Source organism: Callithrix jacchus, chromosome 4 (genome assembly GCF_049354715.1).
Source record: "Callithrix jacchus isolate 240 chromosome 4, calJac240_pri, whole genome shotgun sequence".
Classification (NCBI taxonomy): domain Eukaryota; kingdom Metazoa; phylum Chordata; class Mammalia; order Primates; family Cebidae; genus Callithrix; species Callithrix jacchus.
The window spans coordinates 20,756,588-20,780,659 of NC_133505.1; the positions used below are offsets into that span (position 1 = coordinate 20,756,588).

Sequence of the window (24,072 nt, forward strand, 5' to 3'; positions counted from 1 at the left end):
GGGTCCTCCTCCTCTGCCGGAAGCACCTGTCGCACTTTTCATACCCATTGAAATCTCACTAAAGTTCTGAGATCCAATTCAAACTTCAACTCCTCGGTAAGCTTCCTTCTGCACACTCATCACAAACTTATTTTAAGTCAAATATACACCAGTTTCTTTTCGGTAGATTGTTAGTTCCTAAAGCATTGTCTCAAACACCTCTCATAGGATAGATCCCCCAAATCCTTTGTTTTTAATCATTTTAGAACTTGATCTTTTCTCTTCTTCAAGCCATTTCAAGATATTGACACTATTTTCCTCCCTGTCTGTCTGAATTTTAATTATACCTTTTTAGTTTCAAAGAAAATGTCACCAGAATCTTGGGAATTTATTGTCAATTATGGACTTGACTGAAAGAGTAACTGGCCAGAATTTTCTTTTATATTACTAAGTCTTTCCATATTTCTGAGAACTTAAAGTATTTCTAAGTCTTAGGGGGAATTAACATGTTTGATGTGGGCTTTCTACTGCAATACACGAATGTTTTCTGCCTTAAGGAGAGTTGGTAAGGAAAGAAATATATTGAAAACTTTCTTCTGCCTCCTTTTGAAACTACTGGCATCTGTGAATATGAAAACTGGAAATTTTAGAAGGCATCTAGGTAGCTGAATAGTTGTAGAAAAAGATAACAAAGATATCTGGAGACCAGACAGATTATCAGCCTCCAACAAATGTCAGTGTGGTGCATTCTAACCTTCATCACCAATAGTTTAAATAAGCAAAAGGATCAGATCTTTTGAACACTTATAATGCAATTAATATTAATGAAGGCCTTGGAGGGTTCATTGTATTGTATTAGACAGTGAAATTGTTACCTGAAAAATCCTACATGAATTAAAGTTCAGCACGTGCAAAAATTGGGATTGCTGCAAAGAAAAAATAGTGGTCAATACATGAAATATACAAAAATCCTGCCCAGTACACCTCAGTAAAGTGTGTCTTTGATGTATCTTGTCCACTGTTATACCGATCCCAGAGACCTAGCACTTAGCACAGTACCAGTAAGTAAAAAAGAACAAAGATTTCTTTCAAATGAGAAAGCACAAACACCCATTCATAACACCATTGGTAAGCATTTTTTTTTAATCAACAGTCATTGTCACAGCCTGCTTGATCTTCCTACTTTGGGTTAATATGGGAGCCAATTACAGCTTCATCTGTGTAGAATTAACTTTATGGAGCACACACCGGGGATTTGTCTATCTTCACTATTTAGATATATGCCATAAAAAGATGCATGGAATAGAGTGCAAGCACTGCAGATGGCAGAGACTTTCAGATTTATTGTAAAATCATTTAAAATCGGTTATGCTTGTGCCAGAAGTTAATTAATTTTTTTTCTGTTCTTTTCTGGGGCTGGGGGGCTAGGTTGGGGGGGCTTTGTCTCACTAGGTGGCAGTGTATGATTACATCTGGAAAAGCCATGACTTCACATCCAGTGTCTCCAGCTGTGACCTCCAACATCAAAATGAAATTTCTGTGTCTGCACTTGGTCCAGGAGATATTACTTCTCATGTATTAGTATATACCATTTATCCCAGTGGGTTGCAAGAGCTGTACCGCCATTTTCTCAGACTCCCCGGTGGGGCCATTGTTGAGGTATGTATATATGAAAATATTTGATGCAAATGCTGCGTATTTTATTGTGCTCGAATGTACTTTCTCTCTCTGTGTGTGTGTGTGTATCTATATGTGATTTCAAAGGCTTCATTACTACCTTATAGACATATCATAATGTATGTTTTTAATATATGGCTTGAGGAAGTGTTTTAGTTTTTGCCTAAGCAAAGGTACCACATAGAAAAAGAAGTTTCTGTGCATAACTGTGTTTGAGAGAGGCAAGAAACAAATCAAGTGAAATAATTGAGGATTCTGACTGCAGTAACTTTTACTCCATGTTTGTAAACATTAGCAGGTCGGTGAATTATAGTTCTCGGAGTTCAAGAACACCTCCATGACTCAGGAAGTTCACAGTCTTTTCCTTAAATTATCTCGCACAAAATAAATCAGATGGTAGCATTTCATTTTGTTTTCTCTATGAGAAAAATCTTTAAAAATAGAGAAATGTGCCCCATCCCCCAATTTTTAATAACCTTTTAAAGCAGCATTTGGCAACGGTCTTAACATTACGTTTTCTCCTAAAAAGTCAGAATCTTTCAGTGGGCTGATTTTGAGTTTTTAAAAAATCTCTCGCATTACATCATATTGTCTGCATCCAAATTCATGGTCTGTCCCATTATCATCAATCATGAATCGTGAAATCTGAATGAGTGTTATTATTTGGTGGACATAAAGAGTAGTGGAGAAGGAAAATTAAGATACATGCAGCATTTGGTTCCCTAATCCTGTTGGCATGCAAACATCACTTCACAGTGGCACAATACTGGTTGATTAGAATTAGAAGAATATTTGAATATCCTATTGGATATTAGAATGTTGGAACTCTAATGTTCCCACCACATCTTCCCTATGAACTTTAGCCACCGTAGTTTTTGTTACTAAGTTGATGAAAGTATGTCCTCATAAAACATCCTTTTCAATATAGCCTTCAGGAAATTCAGACTGTTTAGCACCAAGTCTTGCAGATTGGGAGCTTCTTCCTCCTGGTGTCACTGCCCACAACATGGCTTGGGTACTTGAGCATCACATGGACACTCTACTCAGTGGGGGAAATGATTTCCCTTCAGCTGGCTCTTCTTTCCACCTCAAAGTGTAGGATGAGAAGGATTTGCCTATCTTGTAGCAAAGTAGCAGGTAGGCAGATTATAATCGTATCCAATGTAAGACTTTGGGAGTTTGGGTCACAGACTGCAACTGGCACTTTTGCGTATAATGCTTTTCAGATTTCTGAAATACTTGCTTACGAAATCTCTTTGCAGAACAAAACTACCAAGAATGAATTTTTAAAACCATTTGCATAGGCTTGTGCTTATGTGTGTGTACACCATTCACTGAAATAACACGAAAAGAAGAGGCATCAGCGTTGTCTGCTCTCCTGCTACAAAATGTCTTGTAGATCCCAGAGCCTTGGAGCCTGGGTGGAAAGCCCAGGTGTAAGGCCGTGCAGTACCCTGAACAGAGTGATCCCCGCCACGCTTCGATTCACTCACTTCTTCATTTGCTCCATAATCTTGGCTTAGTCATTTCCCACTGCTCTGCCTATTTCCTTATCTGTAAAACTGGGTTATGAATACTCACACTACCCGGCTCATAGGGATTTGGGGCAGATTAATGAGATAACATCTGCAAAGTACTTCTAGCTCTTTAAAAAAAGGTGCTATAAAGATTGGAAAGTATTACGAATCATGCACAATTAAATCCACTGGACTTGTAAATATTTTTTCAAGTACTAATAGTGACACTATGCTAAAAGTAAAATAAACTCACTTCTGGAAGAACCGAGCAGTGGGGCAACAAGTGTGACTGACCTGTCTGACTCTGACTGCCTGTGTTTTCCACACCACTGCCTTATGTGATGGTCATGCTGGAAGTACAGCTTGGCATCAGCCTGTGCCCAGCTGAAATTTCAGCGATATTATACTGGCTTTACTTTATCTGCCCCCTGCTCTATGAAACCTATGAAGTGCACTTTCAAATTGATGTAACCCGTTTGTACCTTCTCTAGCACTTATCACAATATTATATCTCATCTTTAGCCTTTCCAAACCTGTTTCCAGTGTTAAATTGTGTCTCTTAGAAGACAGGAACCATAAAACAATACCAGTCCCAGAGCAAACTGAGAGTTAGGTTTTCTTCCAGGTACCTGTCTGGCTATTCAACAATCTTCCTACTTTCCTTTTGCTCTTTCTTGATCTCTGAGAGGTTCTGCCAAGCCTCTTTCTTACTGGGCTTTCAAGCTACAAAACTTAACATTGGAAGGGGGTTGAGACTGGTCTTTGCAACCTCAGTGAGAAACAAAACTCATTGTGTTATATTTCCCAAAATGTGTGCATTGTAAAGACATATCGAATACCAGCACATGAGTAGATTATATTTTCTGGATGAAAGAAATATCCCTTGATGTTTTTAAAATGAGGGTTTATAAGCAGTCACCTACTTGCCCAAAGCTTACCTTCAATCATTGAATTTCCTTTCTCTGTACTTCATATGTAGTTGGTACTCAAAGATTATCTGTTGATTTGCATTGAATTTCTGGATTCCAATTGATGCTACATGATAGACACCAGGAGATATTTAACATCAAAATGCCACAGTGAATTAAGGGATCTAGACTTGGGAAATGACTTAGACCTACTTAAAAATACCTGTAGGACTGGACTGGGTGCTGGGCTCATGCCTCTGATCCCAGCACTTTGGGAAGCCGAGGTGGGCAGATCACCTGAGGTCAGGAGTTCGAGACAAGCCTGGCCAACATGGTGAAACCCCATCTCTACTAAAAATAAAAAATTAGCTGGGTGTGGTGGCATGTGCCTATAGTCCAAGCTACTCTGGAAGCTAAGGCAGGAGAATCGCTTGAACCTGGGAGGCGGAGGTTGCAGTCAGTAGAGACCACATTCCAGCCTGGGCAACAAAGTGAGACTCCATCTCAAAGAAAAAAAAAAAAAAAACCTGTAAGACTGATGCTATATTTTGGTAGGATATTCTGATATAGGAAGAAATAGGTAGCTGTGTCTGTGCCTAATTTGTTTACAAATTAGATATGGCAATAAATACGAAATAAAACTGGATGAAATTTTGCTTCACCCTTATAACCCGAACTCTATTCTTGAAGGTTTTTATGGTGGTTTTTAAATAGGGTAACTAGTTCTCTAAGTTCCTTTTGCACTTAACACAGCTCTAACATGGAACTAGAGTGATTTTTAAGCCTTTCCCAATTCTGATATGAAATATAGGTCATATATTCACATTTTCTATTTTTTCCCTCGGTAAACATCTAGCATTTTTTAATTGAAGCAAATTATTTTCAAGTTTAACTTGTGTAGAAAGCTATGCTTTTGGAAAAGAATAGGTCCTGCATGAAAGAGGTCGGATTTCATGTGTCTGAAATAGAAATTACACTACAAGCCATATTTCCGATAGATACATGTTCATAATGTTTTCCATCCAGGCTTGTGACCCAAGATCACAGCTTTTACCGTGTTCTACATATTTTGCTTTGTAAAATGTCCCATTCACCGTTTGTCAGCGATGGTCACTGGGCGGCCAAGCAGTGAGTGCCACTCTTTAATTCTATTTTTAATCAGCCTTTCCGGGCTCCATGGATTCCAGCTCCTCTCCACAGAGCGATGCTTTGTCTCTTTGTTCCATAGGTAGTGTTATCTTGAAGTATTTTGTAAGAACAAAGTTACCCTAAAAGTTTTTAGTGCTACAGAACCTAGAAACCCAGGCAAGAATGGTGCAGATTCATCAAGTCACAAATAAGCTTCCCAATCCCAGGGTATCAGTCGCAATTAAGAAAGTCCTTGGAGCATTAGTTGGGGTGGAATGGGAAAACGGTTTTTGTCATTAGAGGCAGTGTCGCCTGGTGGTCTGAGCGGAGAACTGGGAGTCAGGAACCGAGCGATCTAATGCAGGCTCCGCGAAGCCCTCCTGCGCGGCTTTAGGCAAGCCAGCTGCATCTCAGGAGACCAGGCTCACCTACTTTGAATCTCCCATTTGAAGCACTCCTTACCCAGGGCCAGGGGATACACAGCAGGAAGCCTGATTCCTTGTCTGCAAAATTAGAATATTAATACTTGCCTAAATAACAGATTAACCAATTAGTGAGTGTTAAGTGCTTGGCTGATAGAAAGCAGCAGGAGAAAAAAGGAGAAAACGAAAAACCAAAAGACAGTTTTATTCTTAGATAGGTTTTACTCAGCTCTGGATTTTCCTACTGTCCATGTAATCCAGTGACCACACAGTGCAAGAAGCAGGTGTAGAGAGACTGGACCTTAACTTTATTCCCCTCAAGATAGCAGATCAAACTGACTGTATCCTGCAAGGCTGCTCGAAGCTTTGAATAAATGGGGAAACGGAAACCACACTTTGTCCTTGAATCGATGAATTGCAGGGCAAAACCTCATGACAAATAATTGAGAATGTTTGAGCTTCAACTCTTCTATTTTGATTTCTTCAAGAAAATATAATTTAGTGTATATGAAACTTCCCTTATCTATATTCTGTAATGACCAATTTGCAGTACAATATGTGCGTGAGAGAGAAAAAGAGCAAGACTAAGAGAGAGAAAGAAGTCGCACATTAATATAGAGGAGAAAGCAATAGAAAAATACAGAAAAATTGGGGTCTATTGACAACAGTCATCTAACTAGTTTAAATTGTTAATGATATATTTTCAGGGAGAATATGACTCCATCAGTTTTTCCTTTTGTTCAAAGTCATTGCACATGAGAAAGAAAAAACCATCCTTATGTTTCCCACTGTGCATAGTTTTAGGCTGCTCTGGATTTAATATTGAAATAAATTTATTTAAACAAAAGAGAAGAAAGGCACATTTTCATTCACCAGACTTAGAACACATGATATTTTGTGCACAACACCTGCATAAGAAGATTCAGTATGTCTTTTGGGCACATGTGCTCACATGATACTATCAAAAATGTGCATTAAGATAAACAGGACTAACAATGATTATGGGTTTGCATGAAATATTGCAAAAAAATGTTAGGTACACTAATATGCTTTATTCCTGGATTTCAAGCCCAAACTTCATAGTTGCTACTTCTATTTTTTAAAAAATAAGGTCCTGATACTATTTTGCCTCTTCCTTTTACTAAGAATGATTGGCTATTTTAACTAAATTGTAAAAGATCAGCATTTTGCTGTATCTGAAACTCAGACCTTATTATAAGCAACATACAAAAGCAAAGTAGAATTCCATTATCAGACTAGTATTAGAATATAATGTTACTTATAAAGCATTTTCCTGTCACATCCTCATGAAAAGTCTTAAACGTATTTACTAATCATTTATATATATATACACAGGCATTTAGCTCCCGTTAAAAATTAATTGACAATATAATTATTCCCATATGCATGTGTCAAAAGAAGTGATTTTTTTGTCCATTATAATTGGGTCAGTGCAACTGGCTGTGAAGTGCTTAGTTTTTCACAAAAGCAAAAAGGCTCTCACCTCAGGCTTCGTTTATTATTTTATTTGTATTATTGGTAACCAGAAAAGTAAAAATTACAGTTTTGTGTGTTTTAAAACTTAGCACACTATAAATTTCAGATGACTACAACAGATTTCAGACACATTTTCAGTCAATGCAACTATTTACTTTTCAAAGCTATTTTAATCTCATAAGGTCTAAAATATTAACTTTCAGTGATTACCTGAGTTTTACTATAGCTATGTTTGGTTTTCTTAGAAAATCATGGTCTTTTTTGATTCAATTTACTGTAACTTAAGATGTAACTGTTAGAAATATTTTATAGAGATTCTACAGGCCTTTACTATAATAAGCACTACAGTTCAAACTTACAAAATATTATTTTTTTCTATACTTCATTTATATTATATTTTGAGGTAATCAATCATTAATAATTCCTGCTTTATATGGGTCTCATATTTTTAATTTATACATATAAGAAAAATAAGTAAATACATATTTTAAAAATTATTTTTATATACAAAATAATTTTTGGCATTTTTAGGTTTCCTTTTAATCTGAATAATTAGGACTTCCAAAAGCTGTAGAAAAGAATTGTTCTATTATTGTGTTCATATGTCCATTAGAAATAATATATGTATCATATATTTAATATGAAAACTTTTCCTGTATTCTAAGTCATAAGAAATGTTTTAAAAGTTATACATGCAAAGAAGCAGTCAAAGTTTAACATGTGAATTATAATATATGGCTAAATATCTAACATAAACATTATAGAAATGAAGAATTAAAGCTTTGTTGTACAATTGATAAAGGTTGAATGTTTTTATTTGAATCAAAGTATATTCCCTTTTAATTCTGTATGTTTTTCTGTTATTGAATTGGATTTTAGAAAAGACATCTTGAGGGGTGACCTTCTAAATATAAAATATATTTTCAAGCTGTTTAAATTGATTTATCTTTTTTTTTTTGAACTGAATTTTTATTTTTTATCTAATTTAAATTGCAACTATGGACAGTATAGCTGTTTAAATTGATTTATCTTAATTTACTATAATATTTGGAAATGTTTTGAGTATTTACATTAGGAATATATTTTATATTCATGCATCCAAAAGGCAATGCTTGAGATAAGCATTTTTAGAATATGTGATTTTCATCTTGATGCCATTTGACAAGACTGCCTAATACTGTCTGATAAGGTCAAAAATAACTCATCAGAAAAAGCAAAATGAAAAGCAATATAATATATATATATATGTATGTATCTACACATATGTAGATATAAAAAGATACAATTATGTTTAGGGTTATACCCAAAATTATGGTTATTATGCTTATAATAACCCTAAACATAATTGTATATTTTCCTATTTATATATAGAAATAGGAAAATATTTTGGTGTATTTTGGAACCATGTTATTATTAATCTAAGAACTATATCAAAAAATATATTGATTATTCTTTTTTGAAATCCATAGATAATATTAGTTTCTCCATTATAGCCTATGGAACAAATTCTTCCATAATTACTTGAAACAATTATTTTAAAATAATATTATAAACAATGTAAAAAATCCAGGTGCTTAGCATCTGTTGTCACAAAATTTTTGTATCCTATAAATTATTTTAAATCCCACTTACATTTTCTGAAACCCTAACAGAAAATCACATAATTTTATTTTATGTGCAAAATTGCAGATAGTATGCTGAGTGACACTTAAGAGGAACGAAATAGTAACAGTAGCTTATTTTCTGAAGCAATCTTGACACTAATGCTAAATTACAACTTGAAAACATCCAGCATTTTTACCTTTATGAGGAAAGGCTTTTTACATATTTAACATAATTCTAGGGAAAATAAACTAGAATTACGTATAAAGATATGTTCACTGTAACCAAAGGGCATTTATATTCCCCTGTAGAATACTTACACTGATTTTATTGCCATTTTGTGTCATTTTCTAAAGGATATAAAATGCAGCCAGTAAACAAACTAGACTTCACATTTGAGTTGACAGTTGCTCTTTCAGAAGCAATATTCAGATATTTAATCTTAAGAACATTGAATAGTTTACAACCAAGTAAAATATACTTTTGCAAAATTGGAAGGACTGTGTGCTTTGGCTTACAATTTTCACGGCTGTGATGATCAACAGAGCCGCCACCACTGACACCCAGGGTCCCTAAATTCCAGAAAATAAATACAAATGTCGGCCCTTAGTTCAATTAACCCCTCAAGGAAATTAACCTATGTGGTCTACTTTTTCAAATTGAAAACATTCTTTCTCTAAAATGATGATGATTCAACCTATAACTTATACAGTGTTGTATTATTTCTAGTACTATTTTTTAAATCCATAATTTTAATCAGCTGTAGCAATCTGAATTCCATTGAGGGACACTTCCACTTCATTTTGGAACAATTGTGAGTTGCATGTGGCCTCCGAATATTGATGTCTTGCTGCATTCAGTGAATTCGTGCTGTGAATACATTATCTTGTGTTAAGTGGGCAAACAAAATCAAAATTTACTACCAGAATTCCGTTTCTATTTTATTTTTTTCTCCTTATCTCCCTAACAATATTTATAAAGCCCTCTCACTGAAACTTTATCAATGTTGCGTATTTTTGGCAGTTAGATTTGACCCATCCCACTAGCTCCATTATAAATAAATTTCATTTTTCCAGTTAAGACACTCAGGATATACCTACTCTTATTAGAAACCAATTAACTATCTCTTTCTTAAGGCCTGTTTTAGCTAGAAAATTTCTTAAGAAATCTAGATGTTTCTTCATATCAAAGAGGACCAGTCCTGCTGCAAGCATAAGACAAGAGCTTTGGTGTGCTATGGCCTCCGCTGCTATGGGTGTCACCATTGAGCTCTGGCTTGGCATGCCTGAAAGATACTTGCTGGTCTCTGCTGAAATCATTTTCTAGTCACACTGCCTGACTGTCACAGCAGTGTTTCCAGCTTGCATTCTATTAGTTCACAATCATAAATCCCTAACACCATTGTGGTGAGGTCCTGAGTGACTAATCAAGACCTCAGTGGCTTCAGCCTCAGCCACAGAGTGTGCCAGATCTAGTTTTCCTCCAAAAAAGTTGATTCTGAGTTTTTGCCCATTTTTGTTGTTGTTGTTGCTGCTAATAGGGATAGAATTTGAAGTTCTTTCCTCTGCAATTTTCATTAATGCCCTATCTTACTTCTCAGGGGTAGATTCTGACTATGAAATTACTAGGTTAAAGAATATGAGAATTTAAAAGGATAGATGTTTCTATGCATGTGTATGTAATATCTGCTACATCTGTTTGTGTCTGCATGTATCTGAATTGCCCTACTGAAATATGAACATATATATAACCAAAACTACAGTGAATGGAAAGCTTACCCAATATTTTGTTAGTCTCTTTGGCTATAGTCACACAAACCAAAATATACTTCTATGACTTAGTGAGATAGTGCTATATTTAAAATATGAAACCGCATGGATATCATCATTCATTGTCCTTTTCTACCTTTGAAGGAGGCTACATGACTAGGTTTGTTTTTTGTTTATTTTCTAAGCATGACCCATTTAAATACAAGTTTGTCATAAGCTCTAAGTCATTAGTAATACTCATTTTCTAGCAATATTTTTCACATTCATCAATAATATTCATAAAACAAAATAAGTATGACTACAATGTTGTTTATTTTTAGCATAAATCACTTAAATGACGACTCTAATACAAATTTAAAATGTTCTAAGATTATAATCACATTATAGTAATTGGAAAATGAACAATTTTGCAAAGAGTTAGCTTAGAAATGACAATCTGCTGGGGGTACTGGCTCACACCTGCAATCCCAGCACTTTGGGACATGGAGGAGGGTGGATTGCTCAAGCCCAGGAGTTCAAGACCAATCTGGGCAACACGGTGAGACTCCACCTCTACAATAAATGCAAATATTAGCTAGGCATGTTGGTGCATGCCTGTAGTCCCAGCTACTTGGAAGAATGAATTGGAAGGATCACCTGAGCCTGGGGAGGTCAAAGCTGTAGTGAGCTGTGATTGTGCTGCACTCTGGCCTGGGTGATAGACTTAAGACCCTGTTTCAAAATTAGAAAAAGAAATGACTATCAATAAACTTGATGGGAAATTACTTTTGAGGGTAGTTAGGTGTTAATTTCATCTCCCCCAAACCTATCAGGCCAAATTTGCTAATTTGATGTATAACACATATACATACAAATCATTCTTTATAAGTGTATTTTTGATGCATTATGGTGGCAGCTCTGATGAGGACAAGGGGAATAGTTACAGTTGTGGGAGCAAATTAGAAAAATCAGAGTAACTGAAAGGCTGCGTGCTTCTGGTCCATGCCCCTGCTGATATATAACCAGGTAGAAAAATGATTCCAGGTAATTCATCCAAATGAGAACTGGAAAGTTTCTGAAATCTCCAGCAAAAAAAACCACTCTTGCTCCTGCTTTCTTCTTACCCAAACACTGTATACTCTTTAAGTAGACTGCTGAGTGAGGAGACGTCCCAACAGTTTGTTATCTAGGCAATAAAGTGATGATGAAGGTTATAATTCTGAATCTAATTCGTGACAACAAAGATTGTAAATGACAAAAACAGGAGAAAGTGACCTTCTCATTTGGAACTCCTGGTGAAGGCTGAGCACCATTTAATTTAATATTTGCAAGGACATTTCAGAAGTTCAGAGAAATGGCATGATGGATCTTCCCTTTCAGAGAAGGTATTTCAAGAGACTTGGAAAAAGCTCTAGAATTGTAACCCTGGCTTGCATTTTTAGATAGTCTTTATAAGAAAGAAGAGAAGGCATCTAAATAAATGCCATAGGGTACAGAATGTTTCCCAACGAACTTAAGTTTTAAAAGATCACATACCAAGAAATAGAAAGAGAAGTGTATAATAAAGAATAAATGCATAGATAGTTAATAAGAATGACAGGCATGCCTGGAATCCCAGCAGTTTTGGAGGCTGAGGTGGGCAGATTGCTTGAGCCCAGGAGTTTGAGACCAGCCTGGGCAACATAGCAGAACTCCATCTCTACAAAAATATAAAAAATTAGCCAGGCCTGGTGGCACGTGCCTGTAGTCCCAGCTATTTTGCAGGCTGAGATGGGAGGATTGTTTGAGCCCAGGAGGCAGAAGTTGCAACGAATGGATATCATGCCACTGTACTCCAGCCTGGGTGTCGGAGCCAGACTCTGTCTCAAAAGAAGAAAAAAAAAAAAAAAAAGAGGAGAAGGAGGAGCCAGTAAAAGAAAAGGACTTTCACAATTTCAAGTACTATAATGTACTATCAATCCTTGTCCAAGGATAGATAGATTTTCCTCGGCATTATTTAGCTGTATATGTCAAACACCTAATGTATTTCTGCATAATCACAAAGGTATTAATGCATATAAATGGGAAATGCCATAGCTATTCTGATGGGATTTTGACTCAGGAGTTTAAAAAATATTATCAAATCTCTTCTCTCCTTATTTTTTCATCTACATTGGCTCATCCTTGAGAATGCTTTCTTCATAAAATGACATTGATACAGGCTTTTATGATTCCTCCTACTCTCTATCGTGGAAGATTTTCTTTTCCCAGTATTTCCATCAGTACCTTTTTTCTCCATTTGCTCACCTTGGAGAGAGGCTTTATGATTGGCTGGCATTAAGATTTATAATCTCATCAGGAGATGGAAGAGTAGCTCTAGGAAGTGGAAATGGCTTCTGCAATGCCCCCCCCCACCAAAAAAAGGTGGTCAGGTAAGTACACGTCTCCTTTGCTATCCAGAGAAATATATTTGCCGATGTGCATGTAGATGTGGCTCCTAGCCTTTCTCATCTGAATGGCGTTTGGTAAAAGAGGTCATAAATTCTGGGGAAAAACAATCCTTCAGCAGAATGCTTGGAAAGTTAGATACCTTCAAGATGTAGGAGAGGCATATGAAGTCAGTGAAATTGGTGACTATTATAAACAGTCCAGGAATAAACCCAAACTGTGTGTGACAAGGGAAGCAGGGTGTTGGCATGGCTGTGAGTTGTGCTCGAGCATAATTAGTCTTATATATACAGAAAGCTTCCTTAGGGACAATGAGTTCCTACTAAAAGGAATGTTATTCCTTATTTTCCCCAAACAGTTTTTGATTTCTATGCATTTAGTCAAACAATAGTCATTCAAAGCAAAAAAAAGAAAATTCCAGTCTTGTCTTTGATTTTAGATTTCATTAGAATTAGAAAATCTTAACTTTTCAAACATATTGGAATTGTTAATTATAATACTATGTTCTATACTACTAAATCTATTTATACAAATATGACTTTATTGGGTATCATTGTTTTAACATTATTGTAAATGTCAGAAATGAAACTCAACCATAATATCTAAATGATAAGCTTATGTTATACTGTGGAATTACGATAATCATGAGGCATTTCAGGGGACTTCCAAGCCACAATTCCAAGAGAAAAATAGGAAAGAATTAACAGCTGTTGTTTATTCCGCCTAAATATTTCTTTGAAATGTGGTTAATAAATATGTGCCCATTTTATCACCCTTTTTAGGTATTTGGTGATATCAGCAGCTTAAAGTTTGTCCATAGTAAAGTGATCACAGCTATTCAGGAGCATATAAGGGAAATGGACAGCATCCTGGGAGATTCGACTGACATTTAATGGAGAGACATGAAAAGAACCTGTTAAAGTAAAAAGGTATTTATTTGGTGATTAACTGTTTAACTCATTACTATAAATGAGTGCATCAGCTTTGAAGGAGCCGCTGAGTGCTACTTCCTTCTTCTTTTCCTGATGCTCCATGTTGCACAAGTCATGGTGAGAAGACTAAGTTCAACTTCCTTTTCAACCCTACTGCCTGGTAACTTGTAGTTGACTAAAAGTCAATAATGGGTATTGGAAAGAACAACTAGAAGTCAAGGTCATTACAAATATGTTTTCAGAGAGAAGAGAAACCACCTTAATCTTTGCTAGCTCAGAGAGCGCTATTTGGCTACTTTGGAAGTTGAAGAGGGATAGGACGCCATTTTTAACATTTCTTTGACAGTGGTATTCTTTCATGAAGAGAAAATAGAGGAATGGCTAGAAATGGTAAGATCAAGTCTAAAATAAATTCCCTCTCTTCATTTAGCTTAAAAATTTTACTTTTTTTTTTCTAGAAGGAACTTAAAGAAAAAATGGAAGGAATTAAATAACAACAACAAAAATCTGGTCACTTAAATGAGTTCATTTATATAGTACAACTTTTGTATTTTAAGATAGCAACCACCAAGCCCAACTGGCTGGCTCAGATTTGGGCTGCTCGAAATCACAATTCTTTCTAAAGGGTTCAAAGTAGCACAGCCCCTCTTTCAGTCCTCATACTATCTCTTTTTTCCCCCTCTAATCACTTGCTTTCCTGTCTTTCAACTGAAGATTAGGAATCAGATGTATAAACACAAAGGGACAATAAACCATAAGAGAGTTGAATGGTCATAAAAAGTCCAGCATCATTAAGAATCTTTGTCCACTGTATAGGTGATATCTAATCTCCCTGACCTTCCTCTGCACCTTTAAGGAAGGGTAACTGTTTTTTTAACCATATCTCTCAAACGGAAGGCAGTGTTTATTAGAGGGGTCAAAATGGATACCAATAATTGGAGAATATGTGAATTCATCCAATCCTAGTGATTTTTCAAGTTTCAGCATTAGTTATTGTCTGACTATTATGATAGTGTCAGTGTAACATAAGAAGTTTGTATTAAGGATCACACATTGTGTTCCCTCTGTTGGCAGAAATTAGCATACATATATACTATCAACACTTTTTGTTCTCTATGGCTATTAGTGAAGAGCAATGAACGTACATTAGTGTCTCTGTCAACAGACTTTAACTTTACAGGAACTAATGAATATTCTAAACATGTTTTAATAGTTTAAATTATCACACCTGCTCACCTCAGACAACTAAAATCTTCCTTCAGATATTTAAATGTCTCTCTCACTGACTTCCTTCCTTCCTCCCCTCCACTCTTGCAAATATTAATATTCATAGCTCTGATCACCAGATATTTACCTCCACTTTTACTTTATAGGTTTGTTAAGTAAAACTAATGACACACTTTTGTTTCCCATTACAGCATGAGTTAACTGTTAACAGAGAACTTTAAAAATGTATCTTCCTAATAACAGAACTTGGAATAGTGCTTGGTACTATGGGGGAGCTTAGTAAACATTTGATATCAGAAAGATAGCATGAAGGAGGCAAAGCAATAGCGTTAGGGCTGGTTCTTTATTGTGCTCTTATTTACAGTACAAAAAAGTCCACACAAAGAAACAAAGAAAAAGTGGGGCTAGATATATTAAAACAAATTCTGTGATAGACCTATATCAGCACAAAATATTCTGAGAAGGAATAATTGCATATATAGAAGTAGATTTCTGCATCTTATGCTGTATTTTGCTAAATTATTAAGCCAATACATCAAAAGTAGTATAGTAAATTTTTACTGAGCTGCTGTTTGCTTAATTGAATTAAATATCTGCTGGAGAGAGATCCAAGATGGCCGATTACTAGCAGCTCAGGATTGTAGCTCTTAGTGAAAGTGCAGAGAAGGAGAGGATGCCACACTTTCAGAGAAATTTTCGTTTCTCACAGATCAGGAGATTCCCAGCGGAGGAGCCCCATGGGTCGCCAGCGTGACTCTTGTGGCCTGTGTGGTGGTTCTCGGTGCAGAGTAAATGGGACTGGGTCTCCTTCTGGTCAACGTTTGGAGCTCTGGGAAGGCAGAGTCACCCATTCAGCTGATTGAAAAAGGGACTCAAGAGGGAAGCCAGACTGGAGATTCCCGGGCAGAAAAGCACCATGAATCTTAATGCCACTGTTTTAGCTGGCACAGTGGGTTGCTCAGATTCTGGCACTGGGAATCAACAAGTTTGACATCCACTCAGAGACCTAATTTGAAAGTTGGTGATTGCAAAGATGACAGGTGGATAAATTTACAATGATGGGAAGAAACCAGAGTAAAAAGGCCGAGAATACCCAAAATAAAAATGCCTCTCCCTCTACAGGGGAATCACAGTTCCTCATCAACAGGGGACAAGGCCTGATGGAGAACAAGTGCATTCCAACAGAAGTAGCCTTCAGAAGGTGGATAATAAGAAACTTCTGTGAGTTAAAAGAACATGTTCTAGCCCAACGCAAAGAAACTAAGAACACTGAAAAAGGGTTTGATGAAATCCTAATGAGGATAGACAATTTAGAGAGGAATATAAGTGAATTAATGGAACTGAAGAATACAATACAAGAACTCCGCAAAGTATGCACAGGTTTTAACAGTCGAATTGATCAAGCAGAAGAAAGGATATCAGAGGTAGAAGACCAACTTAATGAAATGAGATGAGAAGACAAGATTAGAGAAGAAAGAGTAAAAAGGAATGAGCAAAGTCTCCAAGAAATATTGGACTATGTGAAAATACCTAATTTACGTTTGATACGTGTACCTGAATGTCATGAAGAGAATGAATCCAAGCTGGAAAATATTCTTCAGGATATTATTCAGGAAAACTTTCCTAACCTAGTAAGGCAGGACAATACTCAACTCCAGGTAATACAGAGAACACCACAAAGATATTCCTCAAGTAGAGCAACCCCGAGATACATAATTGTTAGATTCACCAGGGTTGAAATAAAGGAGAACATTCTAAGGGCAGCTAGAGAGAAAGGTCAGGTTACCCATAAAGAGAAGCCTATCAGACTCACAGCAGATCTCTCAGCAGAAATCCTAACAAACTAGAAGAGAGTGGGTGTCAATATTCAACATCCTCAAAGAAAAGGATTTTCAACCCAGAATCTTATATCCAGCCAAACTAAGCTTCATAAATGAAGGAAAAACAAAATTTTCCACAAACAAACAAGCACAAAGAGATTTCATCACCACCAGACCTGCTTTATAAGAGCTTCTGAAAGGAAGCTTACACACAGTAAGGAACAACCAGTATCAGTCATCCCAAAAACTTACCAAAAGGTAAAGAGTATCTCCACAATGAAGAATCTATATCAACTAATGGGCAAAATAGCCAGATAGCATTAAATGACAATATTAAACTCACAAATATCAATATTAATCCTAAATTTAAATGGACTAAATGCCCCAATCAAAGACACAGACAGGCAAATTGAATAAAAAGTCAAAACCCATTGGTATGCTGTATCCAGATCCATCTCATAAGCAAGGACACACAAAGACTCAAAACAAAGGATTGGAGGAAGACTCACCAATCAAATGGAGAGAAAAAAAAAAGAGTTGTAACTTTCATCTCTGACAAAGTAGACTTTAATAGTAACAAAGACTAAAAGAAACGAAGAAGGACATTACATAATGGTAAAAGGATCAATGCAACAACAGGAGTCAATGATCATAAATATATATGCACTGAATATAGGAGCACCCAGATACATAAGACAAGTTCTTAATGACTTATAAAGAGACTTGGACTTCCACGCAATAATAGTGGGAGACTTTGACACAACATTGTTAATATTCGACGAATCAACGAGATAGAAAATTAACAGGTATATCTATGATTTGAACTCAGACCTGGAACAAGTAAATTTAGCAAATATTTATAGAATTCTTCACCCCAGGTCTACAGAACATAAATGTTCACAGTATCACCTAACACCTATTTTGAAAGTAAATCACTCTTCAGCATAATTGGAAGTAAATCACTCTTCAGCATTTGCATAGCATTTCACAGACTAAAATGAAATATTGCTTGGCTGTTTGTTTGTTATTTTCTTCCCTTATTCCTTCCTGTCTCTGCTGTTATGCACAATTATCGGCATAAAAGAAGTTTTAATACCTATTTTTAGATTGCATTCCAGCCTGGGCAATAGAGCAAGACTCCTGTACTCTCTCCCCCTTTCTCTTTCTCTTTCTTTCACACACACACAAAAGTAAATATCTGCCAATTTTTCAGGTCTGTCATTTTTATTTATAATTTCCTCACTAAAATTTAAGGCCTGTAAAGGCAGGAATCATTATCTACTGTATTTACTACTACCTCCCCAGTTGCTAATACCGTACTGAACTAATAAGTGCTCAGTATATTTTCGTTGGATGAAAGAATAAACTGATATGTCAAATATCACTTAAATTTATGTTTAATGTGCTAAATGACTGAATTGAATGAGCAGTGCAGAAATCAACAGCTTGTCCATTGATACTTTTAAGAGTTTCCTTTAGGAAATTGGCAGCCCCAGTGGAAGGATGAGTATAGTTAAGGAAAGCAGTATTTTCTGCACCTGAAGAATGCCCATGAACACAGAGTATTTTCTCATCCAAGGCATCTTCTACTATATTATTGCAAAGCATGAGTTCAGTATTCTAAAATACAAGTCTGCAGAGATTATTTTGTTACTGTTATTGATCTTCTATATTTGTTTTCCCTGCCACTAAACTTCTCTTACTGGCCACTAAGTACTAAGTAACAGGTTCAACACTTGAGTTTGTCTAAAGCTTTATAACATTATATGTACACATAGGTGTTTGGTGTGTAGAAATTTACTAACCTGTGTTTTCATGAATTCTCTCTTTTTGTTCAGAAGGACCTTTCTGATGTTCAGGGCTCAGTGTTATCACTCAGTTCAATGTTGAAATAAGATTTGGCACAATCTATATCAGAAGTCAAGACTATGTTTGTATTGGCATTGAAAGAATCTATTTAATTTAGATTTTTTTTATGTACATGCATCCTTAGTTTCTTTTTCTTTTTCTTTTTTTAAATTGTACTTTAGGTTCTGGGATACATGTGCAGGCCATGCAGGTTTGTTGCATAGGTGCATACATAACCAGGTGGTTTGCTGCCTCAACTCCCCCTTCATCTGTATCTGGCATTTTCCCCCATGTTATCCCTCTCCACCCTCCCCAGTCCCTGCTGTCTCTCCCCTAGCCCCCACACCAACTGCCCCCAGTGTGTAATACTCTTCTCCCTGAGTCCACATGTTCTAATTGTTCAACACCCGCCTATGAGTGAGAACATGTGGAATTTGGTTTTCTGTTCTTGTGTCAGTTTGCTGAGAATGATGGTTTCCAAATTCATCCAAGTCCCTACAAAGGACATGAACTCATCATTTTTTATGGCTGTGTAGTATTCCATGGTGTATATGTGCCACATTTTCCCTGTCCAGTCTATCATTGATGGGCATGCGGGCATCCAGGTCTTTGTTATTGTAAACAGTGCCACTATGAACATACATATTGCATGTGACTTTATAATAGAATGATTTATAATTCTTTGGGTATATACCCAGTAATGGGATTGCTGGGTCAAATGGAATTTCTATTTCTAGGTCCTTGAGGAATTGTCACACTGTCTTCCACAATGGTTGAACTAATTTATACTCCCACCAACTGTGTAAAAGTATTCCTATTTCTCCACATCCTCTTCAGCATCTGTTGTCTTTAGATTTTTTAATGATCACCATTGTAACTGGCCTGGGATGATACCTCAATGTGGTTTTGATTTGCATTTCTCTAATGACCAGTGATGATAAGCATTTTTTCATATGTTTGTTGGCCTCATATATGTCTTCTTTTGAGAAGTGTCTGTTCATATCTTTCACCCACTTTTGAATGGTTTTGTTTATTTTTTTTCTTGTATGTCTGTTTTAGTTCTTTGTAGATTCTGGATATTAGTGCTTTGTCAGATGGGTAGATTGCAAAAAATTTTTTCAATTCTTTTGGTTGCTGGTTCACTGTAATGATTGTTTCTTTTGCTGTACAGAAGCTCTGGAGTTTAATTAGATCCCATTTGTCTATCTTGGCTTTTGTTGCCATTGCTTTTGGTGTTTTACTAATCAAGACCTTGCCCATGCCTATGTCCTGAATGGTTTTGCCTAGGTTTTCTTCTATAGTTTTTATGATGTTAGGTTTTATTTTTAAATCTTTAATACATCTGGAGTTAATTTTAGTGTAAGCCAACAAGGAAGGGGTCCAGTTTCTGCTTTCTGCACATTGCTAGCCAGTTTTCCTAACACCATTTATTAAACAGGGAATCCTTTTTCCATTGCTTGTTTTTGTCAGGTTTGTCAAAGATCAGATGGTTGTAGATGTGTGGTGTTGCTTCTGAGGCCCCTGTTCTGTTCCATTGGTCTATGTTTCTGTTTTGGTACCAGTACCATGCTGTTTTGATTACTGTAGCCTTGTAGTATAGTTTGAAGTCTGGCAGTGTGATGCCTCTGGCTTTGTTCTTTTTGCTTAGGATTGTTTTTGCTATGCGGTCTCTCTTGTGGTTCCATATGAAATTTAAAGTGCTTTTTTCCAGTTCTGTGCAGAAGGTCATTGGTAGCTTGATGGGGATAGCATTGAATCTATAAATTACTTTGGGCAGTATGGCAATTTTCACAATATTGTGGCTTAGTTTCTTAAGAAAAATAGAGACGGATAAAATAAACTTTATTCTTATAATCAATTTATCTCATTTTCTGTGGCTTTTTATGGACTGCAAATAATAATTCCATGGATAAGGAGAGTTGGGTATAGTATTTGTAAATAGATTCTCTGTAAGAACTGAGTTCTAATGTAAGAGGCACCAGTACAATATCCCCTTAGGAGAGTATACATATTTATGTACAGTGCAAAGCATTATTTCAACATTCAGAACAGGTTTCTGGGGGACTACATATCTGTGAATTTAGTGACCAGTCTTTTCCAGTTTATTAATTTATAATACTACTAATAATTTTTAAGGCCTCTATTAGTAAAACAGTATCAAAAACTTATGTGTATATTCTCAGTGATTTCATTGGTAACTTCATCTCTAGTTTTATGATTGGTTGTTAATTGACTTGTGTCATTCACATTGACATTTTCCTTCTACAGACTAATATACAATAGAAAATATGATTGATATTGAAAACTGCAAATAAAAAATTCTTTTACTAGATTATTTTTTCTAGTACGTACTGTGCTCTTATTGTCAAAAATAAATCATCCATTTGTAATGCAATTCTATAAAGGATAAAAATATAAATAAGAAATTAAAATTTTAAATGCTTGCTATAAATTTGAAAGTGAGATCTATAAAAGTTTTTTGTTTAAGTTCAGTGACAATAGTTAGGTTATATTAAGTGTCAGTTAAGCAAATGGATGAAAAATGAGTGATTTTCATCCTTCAGTTAAGTATGGTGCTAAGTGGTATGTTGCTAGCATTAAAAGCAAATTACTTATCACTTCAATAATCACAGCATGAGAACATTCTATTGGAAGCTGTATTTCCAGTCTATGTGGGCCCTTAGTTTTATTAAATAAATCAACTGATAATGCTTGGATAAGCAGAAGGAAAAGCTTCCATGGCACTATAGCATTTCTGTTTTTTAAGTGCTTACTGGAGATGTCTCTAAAATGGTCTTTTAGTCACTAACAATTAACACACACAAACTACACATACATACATGCTCTGTATACATATACACATATTACTAAATGGTAATGACTACACATACACATATGTTTACACTTAAGAATACACATATATAAAGACTCTCTCTATATATACATACACACACATATAAGTACGTACATATATATGAGTTCTTTGGGTCCAGCCATCTAAGTGAAACACAGATATCTTTTGCTACACCACTTCTAGTTGGCCATCTAGCTCAATCTTAAACACTATAGAGATGAGGAAAATTGTCCTTTCAAATGAGAACTCTTACAGCTTGGGAAATTTTCCAATAGTTTGAAAATATCTAACACAAATATGGAGATTCTCCCAAGAACATGCTTAATATAACAGCGAAGAACCTTGGCAAATGGTAGGTCCTAACTAAATAGTTGGTGATTGAATGAAATAAGGTAAACCTAATTTTTATAATCAATTTTTTTCCTTTAGAATACAGTGAATTTTATTAATTACAGTGCATTTTATGCAGATTTTCTCTCTTGTGGCTGCTGAGGAGTTAGGGGATGGGGAGAACAGATATACTCAGGAGTGAAGTAGGTGATGCTAGGTTCTGCCTCTAGGGATCAAGGAAAAGTTCAATTATTTCACACACACACACACACAAATCTGTCATTTTCTTACATACTCTAGCAGTGCCTGAAATGCTTTAAATAGGACCAGATGTACATAATATGCACTGATACACTGGTCTTGTGGCATGAACATTGGGATCTACTGAATGGAGAATTTGCTTGATCTTGGACATTTGACAGATTAGAATGCAAAGGCTGTTCTCTTATTGATATTTTAACTTATTGAGACCCTGGAAGGAGCAGGAATTCTTTCCTAAATTGGTATAAATTCTTTAAGGATAAACAACCCAATGTCTAAGTCAAGATAGGAGCTCAGTAATTGTATGATAAATAGGTATGAATGAATAAAGAAATGAATGAGATAGTACAGCATAGTGGTTGAGACCTGGGGCTCTGAAGTTAGAACTAGATGAAATCCTGCCCTATATAGCTAAGTAGTTATGTGATTCATACAGTTACTCAACCTTATTTAAAGACTTCAGATAGTATTTACTAATCCAGTGATATACTTAGGTATGTATACGCAGTTCTAGAGTGCACAACTGGAGAGGATATCTGAATAGTTGATGTACTCCCCACTCCAAGAGAAAGCCTATCTTACATTGGAGCTCACCTGGTCCTCTGCTTACCACATGGAATGTGAGAGCTCCACAGTCAGGGGATTGAAAGGGGTCTTAAAAAATGTGCTCCAGGGTGTATAGTTTATTATGAGTGAATGCAACAAGTGTTCTTTCTCTTTGAAGCTGACTTTATACTTTCAGTTTAGTCTTTCTGTTAATGGATTTTGTTGCCCTGATTTTGTTGTTCAACTAATTCTATACTCAATGTGAGAAGGTAGCATCATTTTCTCAATCCCCTCCATGAAGACACCTAAAGTTGTGGCACCCAATCACTCCAGTGGGTTTTTTTAAATTGCATTTTAGATTTTGGGGTACATGTACCGAACGTGCAAGATAGTTGCATAGGTACACACATGGTGGTGTGTTTTGCTGCCTTCTGCCCCTTCACCCACATTTGGCATTTCTCCCCAGGCTCTCCCTCCCCAGGTCCCCCACTGCTGTCCCTCCCCTATTCCTCCCAATAGACCCCAGTTGTGTAGTACTCCCTTCCCTGTGTCCATGTGTTCTCATTTTTCCTCACCTGCCTATGAGTGAGAATATGCGGTATTTTCATTTTCTGTTCTTGTGTCAGTTTGCTGAGAATGATGTTCTCCAGATTCAACCATGTCCCTACAAAGGACATGAACTCATCATTTTTTATTGCTGCATAATACTCCATGGTGTATATGTGCCACATTTTCCCAATCCAGTCTATCATCAATGGGCATTTGGGTTGGTTCCAGGTCTTTGCTATTGTAAACAGTGCTGCAATGAACATCTGTGTGCATGTGTCCTTATGGTAGAACGATTTATAGTCCTTCGGATATATACCCAGTAATGGGATTGCTGGGTCAAATGGAATTTCTATTTCTAAGGCCTTGAGGAATCGCCACACTGTCTTCCACAATGGTTGAACTAATTTACACTCCCACCAACAGTGTAAAAGTGTTCCTATTTCTCCACATCCTATCCAGCATCTGTTGTCTCCAGAGTTTTTAATGATCACCATCCTAACTGGCATGATGAGATGGTATCTCAATGTGGTTTTGATGCATCTCTCTAATGACCAGTGATGATGAGCATTTTTTCATATGTTTGTTGGCCTCATATATGTCTTCTTTTGTAAAGTGTCTGTTCATATCCTTTGCCCATTTTTGAATGTGCTTGTTTGTTTTTCTCCTGTAAATCTGTTTGAGTTCTTTGTAAATTCTGGATATCAGCCCTTTGTCAGATGGGTAAACTGCAAAAATTTTTTCCCATTCTGTTGGTTGCCGATTCACTCTAGTGACTGTTTCTTTTGCCGTGCAGAAGCTGT

At 36.1% G+C, this 24,072-nt stretch overlaps 1 long non-coding RNA gene across 1 annotated transcript; it reads left to right on the plus strand.

Annotated features, from left to right (window-relative positions):
• The first annotated feature begins 1,399 nt into the window (after nucleotides 1-1,399).
• LOC144582300 (uncharacterized) lies at nucleotides 1,400-21,082 on the plus strand. The gene is made up of 3 exons (XR_013534731.1): nucleotides 1,400-1,638; nucleotides 13,688-13,834; nucleotides 16,187-21,082. It is a non-coding gene; the product is annotated as an uncharacterized LOC144582300 (long non-coding RNA).
• The last annotated feature ends 2,990 nt before the right edge of the window (nucleotides 21,083-24,072 follow it).